Source organism: Balaenoptera physalus (genome assembly GCF_965194825.1).
Source record: "Balaenoptera physalus genome assembly, chromosome: 10".
In the NCBI taxonomy this organism is placed as follows: Eukaryota; Metazoa; Chordata; class Mammalia; order Artiodactyla; family Balaenopteridae; genus Balaenoptera; species Balaenoptera physalus.
Genome location: NC_138889.1, coordinates 58,147,391 through 58,159,971, shown reverse-complemented (window position 1 = coordinate 58,159,971; position 12,581 = coordinate 58,147,391). Strand labels below are relative to the sequence as shown.

General features: G+C 41.3%; 1 protein-coding gene across 7 annotated transcripts in view; it reads right to left on the bottom strand.

Moving 5' to 3' along the window:
* The window catches only part of GDPD4 (glycerophosphodiester phosphodiesterase domain containing 4), a 283,424-nt gene extending 270,867 nt beyond the window's left edge, over positions 1-12,557 (bottom strand). For 2 of the 7 annotated variants that reach the window (XM_082410323.1, XM_082410329.1), the window contains exons 1-2: positions 258-12,557; positions 7-181 (exon numbers count right to left, since the gene is read on the bottom strand). The gene's annotated coding sequence lies outside the window, so the exon portion shown is untranslated. The other 5 variants (XM_082410326.1, XM_082410328.1, XM_082410330.1 and 2 more) reach the window with 4 other exon arrangements.
* Positions 12,558-12,581: the final 24 nt, after the last annotated feature.

Here is a 12,581-nt window from a genome sequence, read left to right as displayed (position 1 = left end):
TCACACCTGCAGGGACTTCCAGATAAGCCGAGCCACCGGGCCTGCCCAGGGGGTGCGGGGCTTGGTACCGCCGTGCCGGATGGGGACTGGGGGCCGGCTCAGGTGGAGCCCTTTGTTCTCAGCGTCGTCCCTCGAGCAGGGGTGAGCTGACTGGGTAGAGGGCCTCAGGTGTGCCTGCCAACTTGAGAGTATTAATGTATTACAGTATTTTCTAGAGATGCTTACGGGGGAAGCACGGAACTGGCCACGGTACTTACGGTGACTTCACAGCCCCAGACCTAAACCTGGAATTCAGGCTGGAGAAGCCCGCGTCTCTCAAGATGGAGGCCAGGCGGAAGGAAGCGCCCAAGGCTGCAGAAGCGGGTGGGCGTGGCCAGGGGCCTGGCCCCAGATGCCCAGTCCGACACTAAGACTGAATTTAAAGGCGACACCAGACCTTAGCTCCGAGCAGCACGCTTTAAATGTCTTTTAAGGTTTACCCCGTTCGTTTTGTTTTCGTTCTTCTAAAAATAACATAAATATAAACTTAGTTCTTGTTAATCATTTAGTTCAGGCATTACTTTCCTTCTCACTTATTCATAGATCGTCTTTTTTTTTTTTTTTTTACTATTTTTTCTTCCTTTTTTTCCCTAAGCTGCTTCAAAAATAGACCTGTTCCTTTGTTTAATCTTTGATTCATACAGCTATTTCTCTAGCTCTGACCTCATTTCTGAGCTCTAGATTCTTGTCTCCAACTGCCTGCTGGTCATCTTCGTCTGAATGTCCTGCTGTAGACACACCTCAAACTCAGTAAACCCTAACCTGAATTATCCTTCCCTTCAAATCCGTTCCATCTCCTGTGGCTCCAAATTGCTAAATAACAAGATCTGAAACCTATTCCTCATTCTTAACTCCTCCTTTTCCTCTGCAAACCCCCCTCCCACCTTATACCAACCAAATTCTGCTTATTATATTTCCTATTCATTTCTATTCATTTCTCCTAGTCATTCTCTTGATTTCAATGCCCACTAGGCCCCTAATCATCTCCCTGGGTATCAACTGCTTAGTACTGCTATGATAAGCATTAAGGTAGTTACTACAGTAGACTTCCAAAGAATCTCACTGCTTCCAGTTTGTCTTTCCCAAAATCTACCTTTCAAAGATCAGGTAGTGATCTTGTTAAAATGCAAACCTGAACATGGTTAAAATTCATTCCGAAGGTTAAAGTTTAAGCTCCTTAAATTGGATCCTGCCTTTCTCTCCAGCGTCATCTTCCGCCTACTCTCCTTCATCCCCACTCATATTGAAACTCCAGCAAAACCAAACCACTTGTACTGCTCCCCTACACCATTGTGTATCTTTCTTCATGTTGTCCCTACTGCCAGGCTGACCCACTTCCCACCCCCCAACTTTCACCTGTTAACTCCTCTTGTTGGTGGAAGACTCAGCTCAGGAAGCCTTCTTTGATCATCGCCACCCATTCCTCACCACCAGACTCGGTTAAATACTTCCTCCTCTTGTCCCATATGTGCCTCCAAATGATTGCACCCACTGAAATAAGGTAGCAATCAAGGGATTAAGCAATCTTTTGTGATATGAAGATTTTCTGAAACTTCATTCTAACTTTTTCTTTAGACACCTTTTCCTCTTATCAACAGAGAATGAAACAAGTTGTAGAGGTTGGTCCCATGTTAGGGCAAATACAGACCTGATCCTATCACTCTTGGTTTTAAAGCAGAAGCAAGAAAAAACTAAAGCATGCAATACAGAATATAGAAAAGGTTACCAAAGAGCTTATCAAATAAGTCTAATTATCACATTATTATTTCAAAGAACATAAGTATTCAATTAATCTCTGTGGGAGGCTTTAACTTTTAACTTGCCTGTTAAAAATCAGTAATGAAAGTTGACTTGGGGACATGAAAGTAAGAAACCACAGGTTTCCCATTGATATCTGGGAAGGTTATTTTCCCAGCTTTATTGTCCCAACAAAACGGACTCAATTTTGTAAACTCATTAATCTAATTAATTTGTAATGAATATTGTTTTAAGTGTGGTCGGCCCTATCTGATCCTAGACAAAAAGTATGATGAACTCAAACAAGACTGTGTTGGAAGAACTTAGGTTTTTTTTGAAGACTCTTTCAAAACTACAAACTGAAAGTTTGTTAGTCATTTCTTCAAAACTCTACTTTCCTTCTGTAGAATATAGATTCTTAGTCCAATAGCTTCCATAAGGAGCAAGATGAACTGAGATGGTTTTTTCTAGTGATCATTGTTACACTATCATCTAAGGGAAAATTCTGCTTAAAATGACATAAGAGAAATTGTAGTTTGCTATGGACCATAAAGTCTAATTCAAATACTTTGCAAATGTATATTCTCCCTCTCTCTCTCTCTCTCTCACACACACACACACACACACACACACACACACAAAGCTGTATGCTATTTAAACATCTAGGATGGCACATGGTCACCTAGGCCTTTGCATATAGGAGAGGTTTCTCAGCAAAATGTAAGAAGCTAGTAGTAGTATAAAAACACAGCAAATTCCTAACTTTGCCTGCATCCTAAAGTCTAGTCAATATCTATCTCAACTTTTTGTTTTCTAATTTCTGTAAAAGCAATTTTATTGCTCACTGCTTGGACTGAAGGATGAGTCAGGGGTTGTTTTAAGTACCAGTTACCTAAATCTGAAAAATGATAAAATTGACAGAAAGAAAGAGATAAATTTGAGACCTATAGATAAATGTCACCTCATCAGCTGAGTGCCAGCCTCTGATTCCTCTTTCTTGGCAGCATGCTGGGGCTTGATGCAGATTCTAGTCAACTGTGCAGCAGTGTATCAACCCCAAAGTTTGGGCCTTATCGCTGCTAAATATATATGGCATCCCTGTTGTAACAAATGTCCTTATTAAAAGGAATGAATCTCCTTTTAAGTGGAAGGTCACTGAAATTAATATTTTGCTTTTAATACACCCATAATAAAGAAATATTGAACTACAAGTCTGAAAGAGATACTAAATACTAACATTAGGGCTTAATCCCTTAGCAGCTTGGCAAGAAAGAAGAAGAGGTCCCTGCTTTTGAACAGAGTATCCTCAAGCAGCCTCAAGTGGATACAGGTTTTTATCAATGTTGACTGGCCTTTGATTCTGTGGACCGAAACCAGTTACTGGCTAACATGCTTAAGCACAACTTAGACTCCTAGTTGTTGGTTCTTCTATAAAACCCTCAATTTAGTGCCAATAAAAGAGTACGAGGCATAAAGTCTCCTGACAGACCAGGTAATTCCAAGCATTATAAACTAGGACTGCATTTGCTATGTGACAGGGATCGTGTTAAATGCTTTGCATATGTTTTATTTCCTCAGGGTCTTAGAGTGAAATACTATAATTGTACTCATTTCACAGATCTAGAAACTGAGGCTCAGAAAGATTAAGTAGCTTCTCCACAGTCACACATACCTCTGACAGAGCCAAAAATTAACCCAGCCCATTTGACTCCAATTACACTGTGCTACTTTGTTTCCTTAGACCTATGTGGTTCAGTTAAGTGGCTACTAGCCACCTATGGCTATTTACGTTTTAATTAATACAAATTAAATAAAATGTAAAAGTCAGTTCCTTAGTCACTAACAAAATTTCAAGTGCTTAATAGCTGTGTGTGGCTAGTGGCTACCATACTAGACAATGCAGTTATAGAATTCATTATTGCAGAAAGTTTATTGGACAGTGCTGGTCTAGAGTCTCTGGTAACTGGGAAGCCCTCTCTCTTTTCTGATAATGAGAATTACATAAATTACCTCGTTACTTGACTTCCAGGAAGTCAAGTATCAAGTATTGCTATACTTGAGCTTCAGTTTAAGCTCAAGTATAGCAATACTTTAGCCCCTGTGGTCAACATATTTGTGTTCATCTTTTCCTTGGTCCTGATTTTCTGCCTGTATTTATTTCTTATTGTTTCACTGAAAATGTTCTGTTTGCAGGTTTTCTTAAATTATTTGTGGAAAAGGCAGGATATAAATATAAATAAATAAAAATCAGGACACATGACCTGATATTTGTGTGACCTTTCTGGTATAAGGTGCAGAATAGGACTCATGAGCCAACTATATGCTGTCTTCAAGAAGCTCACTTCAAATATAACAATATAGGCTGGATTAAAGTAAATGCATGGAAAAAGTTTTATCATGTAAGTTTCATCATGAATCAAAGGAAAGCAGAAGAGGTTACATTCATACCAGATAAGTTATATTTCAGAGCAAAGATAATTACTAGAAACAGAGAAGGACATTATATAATGATAAAAAGGTCAATCCACAAAGAAGATATAGCAATTCTAAATATGTATTTACAGCAGACAACAGAATTGCAAAATATGTGAATGAAAAATTGATAGAACTGAAAGAGAAATGGACAGATCCACAATAACAGTTGAAGTCTTCAACACCCAACTCACAACAATTGATAGGACAATTAGACTGAGAATCAGCGAATATGTAGAAGAATTCAACAACAACATCAACCAGCAGGATCTAATTGATATTTATAGAATATTCCACCCAAGAGCATCAGCATATGCATCCTTTTCAAGTGTGTATAGAACATATAATAACATAGACCATATTCTTTGCTTGAAAACAAACCTCAACAAATTTAAAAGGGTTTAAATCATACACAGTGTATTATCTGATCCACTGGAATCAAACTGGAAATAATAACAGAAGGATAACATAAAAATCTACAAATCTTTGCAAACTAAACCACATACTTCTAAATAATCTATGGGTCAAAGAACAAATCTCAAGGTAAATTTTTAAAACACACTGAACTGAATGAAAGTGAAAATACAACACAAAAAATTGTGGGACACACCTAAGGTTGTGCTAAGAGGGAAATTTATGGCACTAAATGCATAAATTAGAAAAGAGGAAGTCTCAAATCAATAATCTCAAGAACCTAGAAAAAGAAGAGCAAAATAAACCATAACATAGAGCAAACAAAGCCAGCAGAAAGAAGGAAATTATAATAAAGAGGTATGAGGCAGGAGGGAAGTAGATGTGGCTATAAAAGTAATATGTGGTAATAGAAATGTTTGCATTTTCATTATATCGATGTCAACATTTTGGTTGTGATATCATTCTATAGTTTTGCAAGGCATTACCAGTGGAGGACACTGGATAAAGAGTATGTGGAATACCTCTGTATTATTTCTTACATTTCATGTGACTACAATTATCTCAAAATAAAGAGTTTAATTTTAAATACAAGCAACAAAATAAGAGTATTTTATAACACAAATATAAAAAGAATAATTATCCAGAATATACAAAAAATTTCAACAAATAAAATATTTAAAAGATGACAAAGTAGAAAAAAATGAGGAAAAGATTTGAAAAGGCACTTCACAAACGAGTAAAAGCTATATGAAATACTACAGTACACACACCAGATTGGTTATGATGAAATAGTCTGACAATATCAGATGTTAGCAAGGACTGACTCAGCAATGTGAGCAAGGTTGAGCAATGTGTATGAACTCCAACACTGATGGGAGATTAAATTGGTACAACTTCTCTGTAAAACTCTTAGGCATTATCTTAAAATATTGAAGAGATACATGCCCTAATAATTCCACACCTAGGGTATCTTCTAGATAAATGTGTGCTTGTGGGCACCAGGATAAATATACAACATTGTTCATAGCAGCATTACTTGTCATAGCCCCAAATAGCAGCTAACTTAAATGCTCAACAGAAGAATGAATAAATAATATCTGCACATTCATACAACTGAATAACATAGAGCAAACAAAATCAGATGACCAGACAGCACACACACCAGGCCTTTAGAATAGGATTTATAGGAGGAAACCAACAGCAGGTTTGGAAGTCCCCTGTTGCTCACTGCAACTTGGAGTCAGCACACAGGGATGAAAGGGATCCTGGTCCTGGCATGAATATGGCTGTACAGTGTCTCCTAATCAACTCCCTCCTCTCTCACTGACAATAAGGAAGGTTGTTTCTTCACAAAGGAAGAGATTTAAAACCATAGAGTGGCTGCCTGACAAGGGCTGTGATCCAATAGACGCATGACATGGCAGAACCATGGCTTCCAGCCCCGTTCACCACTTTATCATACATCAGGTAGGAGTGCACAGGCTGTTTCCTGACAAGACAAGGGGCAAAAGGCCATGTCTTGATATGGTAGACAAGCATTCCAGTAGAATTGATTTCCTTAAGCATTCAGATGTAGCTAGTTCCCATGGAGCTCAAAAGCCATGTCTTTTCTAGGAGGCCAGCCTGCAGAGAATCTTGGGAAAGTTAGCCCTTATTTCTCAACCACCGAAGTTCTCCACCTCCAATCTCGGTGTGGCCTCTATGCATTATACCCCATTCCATCTGTAATATATACCATTTCAATCTATAGGCAACCCTGGAGAATGGTTAGTACAGTGACTAGGGCAGTGGTTCTCAAAGTTGAGCTGTTGGAATCACCTTGAGGGCTCATCTGCAGAATGCAGATCCACGGAGGTCTCTGAGAATTTGCAAGAGTTCTCAGATAATGCTAATGTTGCTGGGGCAGGTGCCACACTTTGAAAATCTCTGGAAAAAGGAAAGCCATGAATAGTCCTTTCCTAAATCAGTGGCTAAGGGAGCTTAGACAAGAAATGAGATACCAGAGTTCTGACTGGGGTACGTTGGATAACTATAGTGCCTTTCCCCATATGCAGAATACAGATTATTCTACTTGCCACTAATCATGATCCACAAAAACAGGATGTGTTGATTAGGGCACAGACAGCCCTTTGGCTATAAGATTATGAGGATCAGTTCTGTGATCTAAATCCACCTGGTTAAAATAACAATAATAAATAAAAATAAAATCATCCTGGCTAAGGAATCCAGGCTAATCCACTCAGTGACTAGAGTGGTCTCTTAAGCTATAGCATAACTGGCAGATTTCCTACTGTCTTCAGCCTCAATTACCCCCAACCAGGAGTAAGACTATGTAATGTCTCCTAGCCCTCCCCGCCACTGCCAACTGGGAAGTTTTCTCCTTTACATCTCAGCCAGGTGGTGGCTATGGGCCTGAGAATCACAGAAAACATGAAACAGCTGGGTTATCACCTCAGGTTCTAGGTCATGGTCAATGGAGGGAAACAGGTGACAGCCATTTGACCACACAGGAAAATAGCCTAGGAAGGGCATATTATGCAGTCCATTGTTGTGTGTGTGTGTTTGGGTGTATGTGTGTACATTGTGTGTAGTTAAAGTTAACATTCATAGTTACAGGGCTTGAATAAAAACTAACCAAGACCTGTAGGATTGCTCCCAAGGTTTTCCCAATCACCAAGAATCTTGTCATCCCAGGAGGTAGGGAAAGAACTAAACATGGAACTTAAGTGTCCATTGTTCACAGTCAATTTCATAGGCAGGAAGTGGGTAGTATAATTCAATGGAGTAACATAGGAAACTGGGAGTAGATAAGTGTTAGGAAACACTGAAGTGCTTCAAGCTCCCTTTGCTGCATCCAGTAACTGATGACTGATTCATCATTGTGACAGATTAGCAAAGGAGCCACTGTCAATAAGGGATGCATGGAAGAATGGGGTGGCCTGGGTGACAATCGTCCCGAAGGGATCCAAGTATAAGATAGTATGTACTTCCTCCAAATGCCTCCCATGGTTTCAGGTATTCCCTTATTTCTGGTGAGAGGCTTCTTCTGAAAACATCTATAACTGGCCCAGCATAATCACCTTAACAGGAACCCAGGAGTAGCCCCATCACCACCAATCTCCTTGCTCCATGGTCCCACAGTAGTTGGACTGCATTTACTTACACCCAGAGGTGAGGACACCTAGCACAATGCTAGGTGGCAAGGTTTACAATAATATCAAATGCAGGATAAAGATATTACTGTGACCTCAGTTGGACGGGCCACCACTACCCAGCCTCATGGCGTAGCAGTGACTTCAGGTTGGATCTGCCCACTCTTAGTACAGGGTATTGTGCAGACTTCCCAACTACCAAGAGAATCAGGGTTTAGGAAAAAGCGCAGAGGTGTAGAAAGGAACATCTAGGTTCAGGTCCATGTACTACTCCAGTTATTTCCCCATCCCCTAACTCCTGGGTCCCTAACAGATGGCTGAGAGCATATAGACCCTTGCAGGGTTTGCTGGGCAGAATTCTAAGATGGCCCTTCTATGGTCTGAATGTGTCCCTCTCCCCCAAATTCATATGTTGGAATCCTAATGCCCAATGTGACGGTATTAGGAGGTGAGCCCTTTGGAGGTGCTTAGGTCATGAAGGTGGAGCCCTGATGAATGTGATTAGTGCTCTTATAAAAGAGACCCCATAGAGCTCCCTAGCCCCTTCCACTATATGAGGAGACAAAGAGAAATTGGCAGTCTGCAACCTAGAAGAGGGCCTTCACCAGGACCTGACCATACTGACACCATGATCTTAGACTTCCTAGCCTCCAGAACTGTGAGAAATAAATTTCTGTTGTTTATAAGCTACCCAGTCTGCGGTATTTTGTTATAGCAGCCCAAACAGACTAAGACAGCCCCCTAATATTCCCTGCCTTTGGTATATGTGTACCTTTTCCCAGTTGTTCAATCAAACAGTAATATACGTACTATAGTGAAGGGATTTTGCAGGTGTAATTAAGTTCCCAAATCAGTTGACTTTAAGATAGGGTGATTATCTAAATAAGGCTGACCTAATCATGTAAGCCCTTTAAAAGCAGTTTTCTCTGGCTAGTTGCCAAAGTGGATGTCAAAGAGCTATGTTCTAGCTGGTATAGAAGAAAGCAAACATTCATTTTATGAATTGCCTATGGGGGCCATGTGGCAAGAAACTTCAGGCAGCCTCTAGGAGCTGGGTCCTCCACTGACAGCTAGCAAGAAAATGAGCACCTCAGGAACTTCCCTCATGGCGCAGTGGTAAAGAATCCGCCTGCCAATGCAGGGGACATGGGTTCGAGCCCTGGTCCAGGAAGATCCTACCTGCCGCGGAGCAACTAAGCCCATGCGCCACAACTACTGAGCCTGTGAACCACAACTACTGAGGCTGTGTGCCACAACTACTGAAGCCCACGCGCCTAGAGCCCATGCTCCACAACGAGAAGCCACAGCAGTGAGAAGCCCATGCACCGCAGCAAAGAGTAGCCCCTGCTCGCTACAACTAGAGAAAGCCTGCACGCAGCAACGATGACCCAATGCAGCCAAAATAAATAAATTTAAAAAAGAAAAAAGAAAAGAAAAGAAAATGAGGACCTCAGTCCTACAAGAAAATGAATTCTACCAACAACCAGTGAGCCTGGAAGATGACTCCAAGCCCTACGTGAACTACAGCCCTGGCTAACACCTGGACTTTCAACCTGATGAGACCTTGAACAGAAAAACCAGGTGGAACAGAGCAGAACCCCGCGCCCCCCTCCCAAGTACAAATCCCCTCTGTCTCCTGCCTCTTCTTTATAGAAAAGCTGAAGTCTCCAGGCCTTCCTGAGTCACAAAAGAGTAGGCTCAAGCAGCTAATGATTAGGACAATAGAATCACAGACTCAGTGTCTGATGCACATTCCTGAGTTGTTTTACAGACACTGTAACTGCCACCAGAGGGAAAAAGCTAACTGCATGATGATCAGACTGCAGCCATGACATAAACTGCTCCATCTTGAGCAATATTGAATCTATGGCTAGCACAATTCCAAGAACTGGCCTTAAGAGAATGGGATTAACACTATTGCTCATAATAATCTATATCTTTGTGGGCATCAAAATAATTTAGCTTGTTCTGCCTTTATATGTAAATGAGCAACTACAATGGTCAGCAAAGAGATGGTACAGACCCACATCAACATCTTCCACTCTAAGAACATGATGCCCTATGTCAGCGTGAAGAAGTTACAGAAGCCCGACCTTCACTCATAATCCCATAGAAATGGAACGACGTTCTGACAAGCGGGGATTTGTAAGCAGCTTTTGGGAGGAAAGAGCTCTTTGCAGGAAAAAGCTCTCTGCAGGAGGCACCCTTTTGTCTTGTCACTAACCTTAAACCAGGCACCCCCATGCTCTACTCATCTCTGGCCCTAGCACACCTTTCAAATCTTTTGATCACACAATACCTTGTCTAATCTGTTGGTTCTTTCCGTAGATCAAAGTAGTAGAAATGAAGTAATTAACAGATGACCAGATCTCTTCCCTAGGTTCCCCTTCAGTAATATTGTGAACAAACTCTGTGAACAAGATAGCATCTTAAGAAAAATCACAAGTCAACAAGCCAGCACACAAGCCTGCACAGTGTGGGATGACAACGACTCTGACCTCCATCTCAACGATTAACTGAGATTACGTCCCTTTTTCCCTTTAAAAACTTTCATGGCTGAGCAGAATCTTTGGAGATGGTTTTGGGGGGGACAATGAATCCACCAGCTCTCCGGATTGCTGGCATTCTGATTAAAAGCAACTTTCCTTTCTACCAACATCTGTCTCTCTCTCTCCGGTATTGATTTTTGAGCGGCAACCAGACGGACCTGATTCAGTAACACAGCCACATCATGCTCCAACTTCTGACCTATAGAAACTGTAAGATAATTTGTGTTGTTTTAAGCCATGATGTTTGTGGTAATTTGTTATGCAGTAATAGAAAACTAACACATAGGGGACAGATGTGTTCAGTACTCATATAGAATTAGACAAGCAGCGATTGTCTATGAGTAGAGTTTCAGAGTTCTGTTTCCACACTCTGCAGGCAAGGAAAGGCATGGAAATATGCAGTTAAGCTGCATGGACATGAAGAATATTCCATTATCTGAGTGGATGGCTAGATATAGCAGTAGTAAATGTTACCAAATAAAAGCTTGAGTGCCAGACACACAGTAAGGCCAAACAAACCGAAACATCAGAGTCTGGAGCAGAGAAAGGCTTATTGCAGAGCCAAGCAAGGAGAACGGGTGGCTGGTGCTCAAAAACCCCGAACCCCCCCAGTGGTTTTTGGAGAAAAGTTTTTACAGGCAAAATTTGGGGTGAGGGCTGCGTGACTTCTTCTGATTGGTTGGTGGTGAGGTAACAGGTTGATGTTCCAGGAATCTTGCGCTCAGCCTGAACCATCCTCCACCTGCATGGGGGCCTTAGTTCCTGCAGAAGAACTCAAAGATGTTGTTATGTATATCCCTTGAGGAGGAACCAGGATCCTGCTTTAATGGCTACATTACAGTTTCTTTGTTTTTGGCTGCACTGCACAGCATGTGGGATCTTAGTTCCCCAGCCAGGGATCGAACCCACACTCCCTGCATTAGAAGTGTGGAGTCTTAACCACTGGACCGCCAAGGAAGTCCTGCACTACAGTTTCTTGATTGTTCCTCCTTTGTTTCTGCATTTCCTTACTTCACTGATTAAACCTGTTTAATCTGCTCTTTGGAACTCAGTAAGGTCTAGAAGGCTGAAGCCTTGATCCTGCAAATAAGAAAGGAGGGGACATGGAACTGCTTTTGTGCCCAGGTGGGCCCCATAAACAGTCATTCCCTCTAATGCTTAAATTGAGTGTTGGAAATTTCACAGGACAGCCAATGCTGGGGTTTTAAAACCCAACCAATCAGATAACTCTAAGATTCCAGAGGGGTAATTAACTAACAATTCCTCAGCCCTCATCAGACTAACCAGTTTACTTCTGCAATCTCAAAGTAAGGAGGTACAATCTTTGGGTCTTCATCATTCCTGTCTTCTGATGGGCCATACCATCATCTAACATTCCTTCTACCTTATACATAAGCAATCCAATTGTACTTGTCCTTTCAGTAACTGCATGGAGGATCTCCTGTGCCTGTGTATTTTTTTTCGTAAGACAATATCGGGGGTCACCAATCATCACTTTTGACCCCTTAATCTAAAAGCCATAACCACATAGCATTATAATAGTTGTTGGCTCACTCAGTCCTTGCTGGAGTTACCTCCTTCACTTGGAGGTGGGGATGGGGAGTGTGATGGTTAATTCTGTCAACTTGTCTGGGCCATGGGAAGCCCATTATCTGGTTAAATGTTATTTCTGGGTGTGTCTTTGAGGGTGTATCCAGAAGAGTTTAGCATTTGAATTGACGGACTGAATAAAGCAGATGGCCCTCCCCAATGTGGGCATCATCCAATTAGCTGATGGCCTGAATAGAACAAAAAGGGAGAGGAAGGCTGCTCTCTGCCTGACTATACAGCTGGGACATTGATCTCTGTCTTGACTATACAACTGGGACATTGATCTTCTCCTACCCTCAGTGCTCCTGGTTTTCAGGCATCAGACTTGGACTAGAATCTACACCATGGCTCTCTGGCTGTCTGGCCTTCAAACTACACCACTGGCTTTCATGGGTCTCCAACTTGCAGATGCAGATCATGGGACTTCTCACCCTCCACAACTGCCTAAGCCAGTACCTTATAATATACGAACATTTTTGGCCCATTTCTCTTAATTAAATTATATTTTAAAGTGTTAAGAATAAAGAATACACATTGAAGTATATAGTGGTAAAGGGGCAGCTTATCTGCAACTTAATCTCAAATGATTCCGGAAGAAAAAAAAATTTTTTTTTTCTTAACTTTCAAA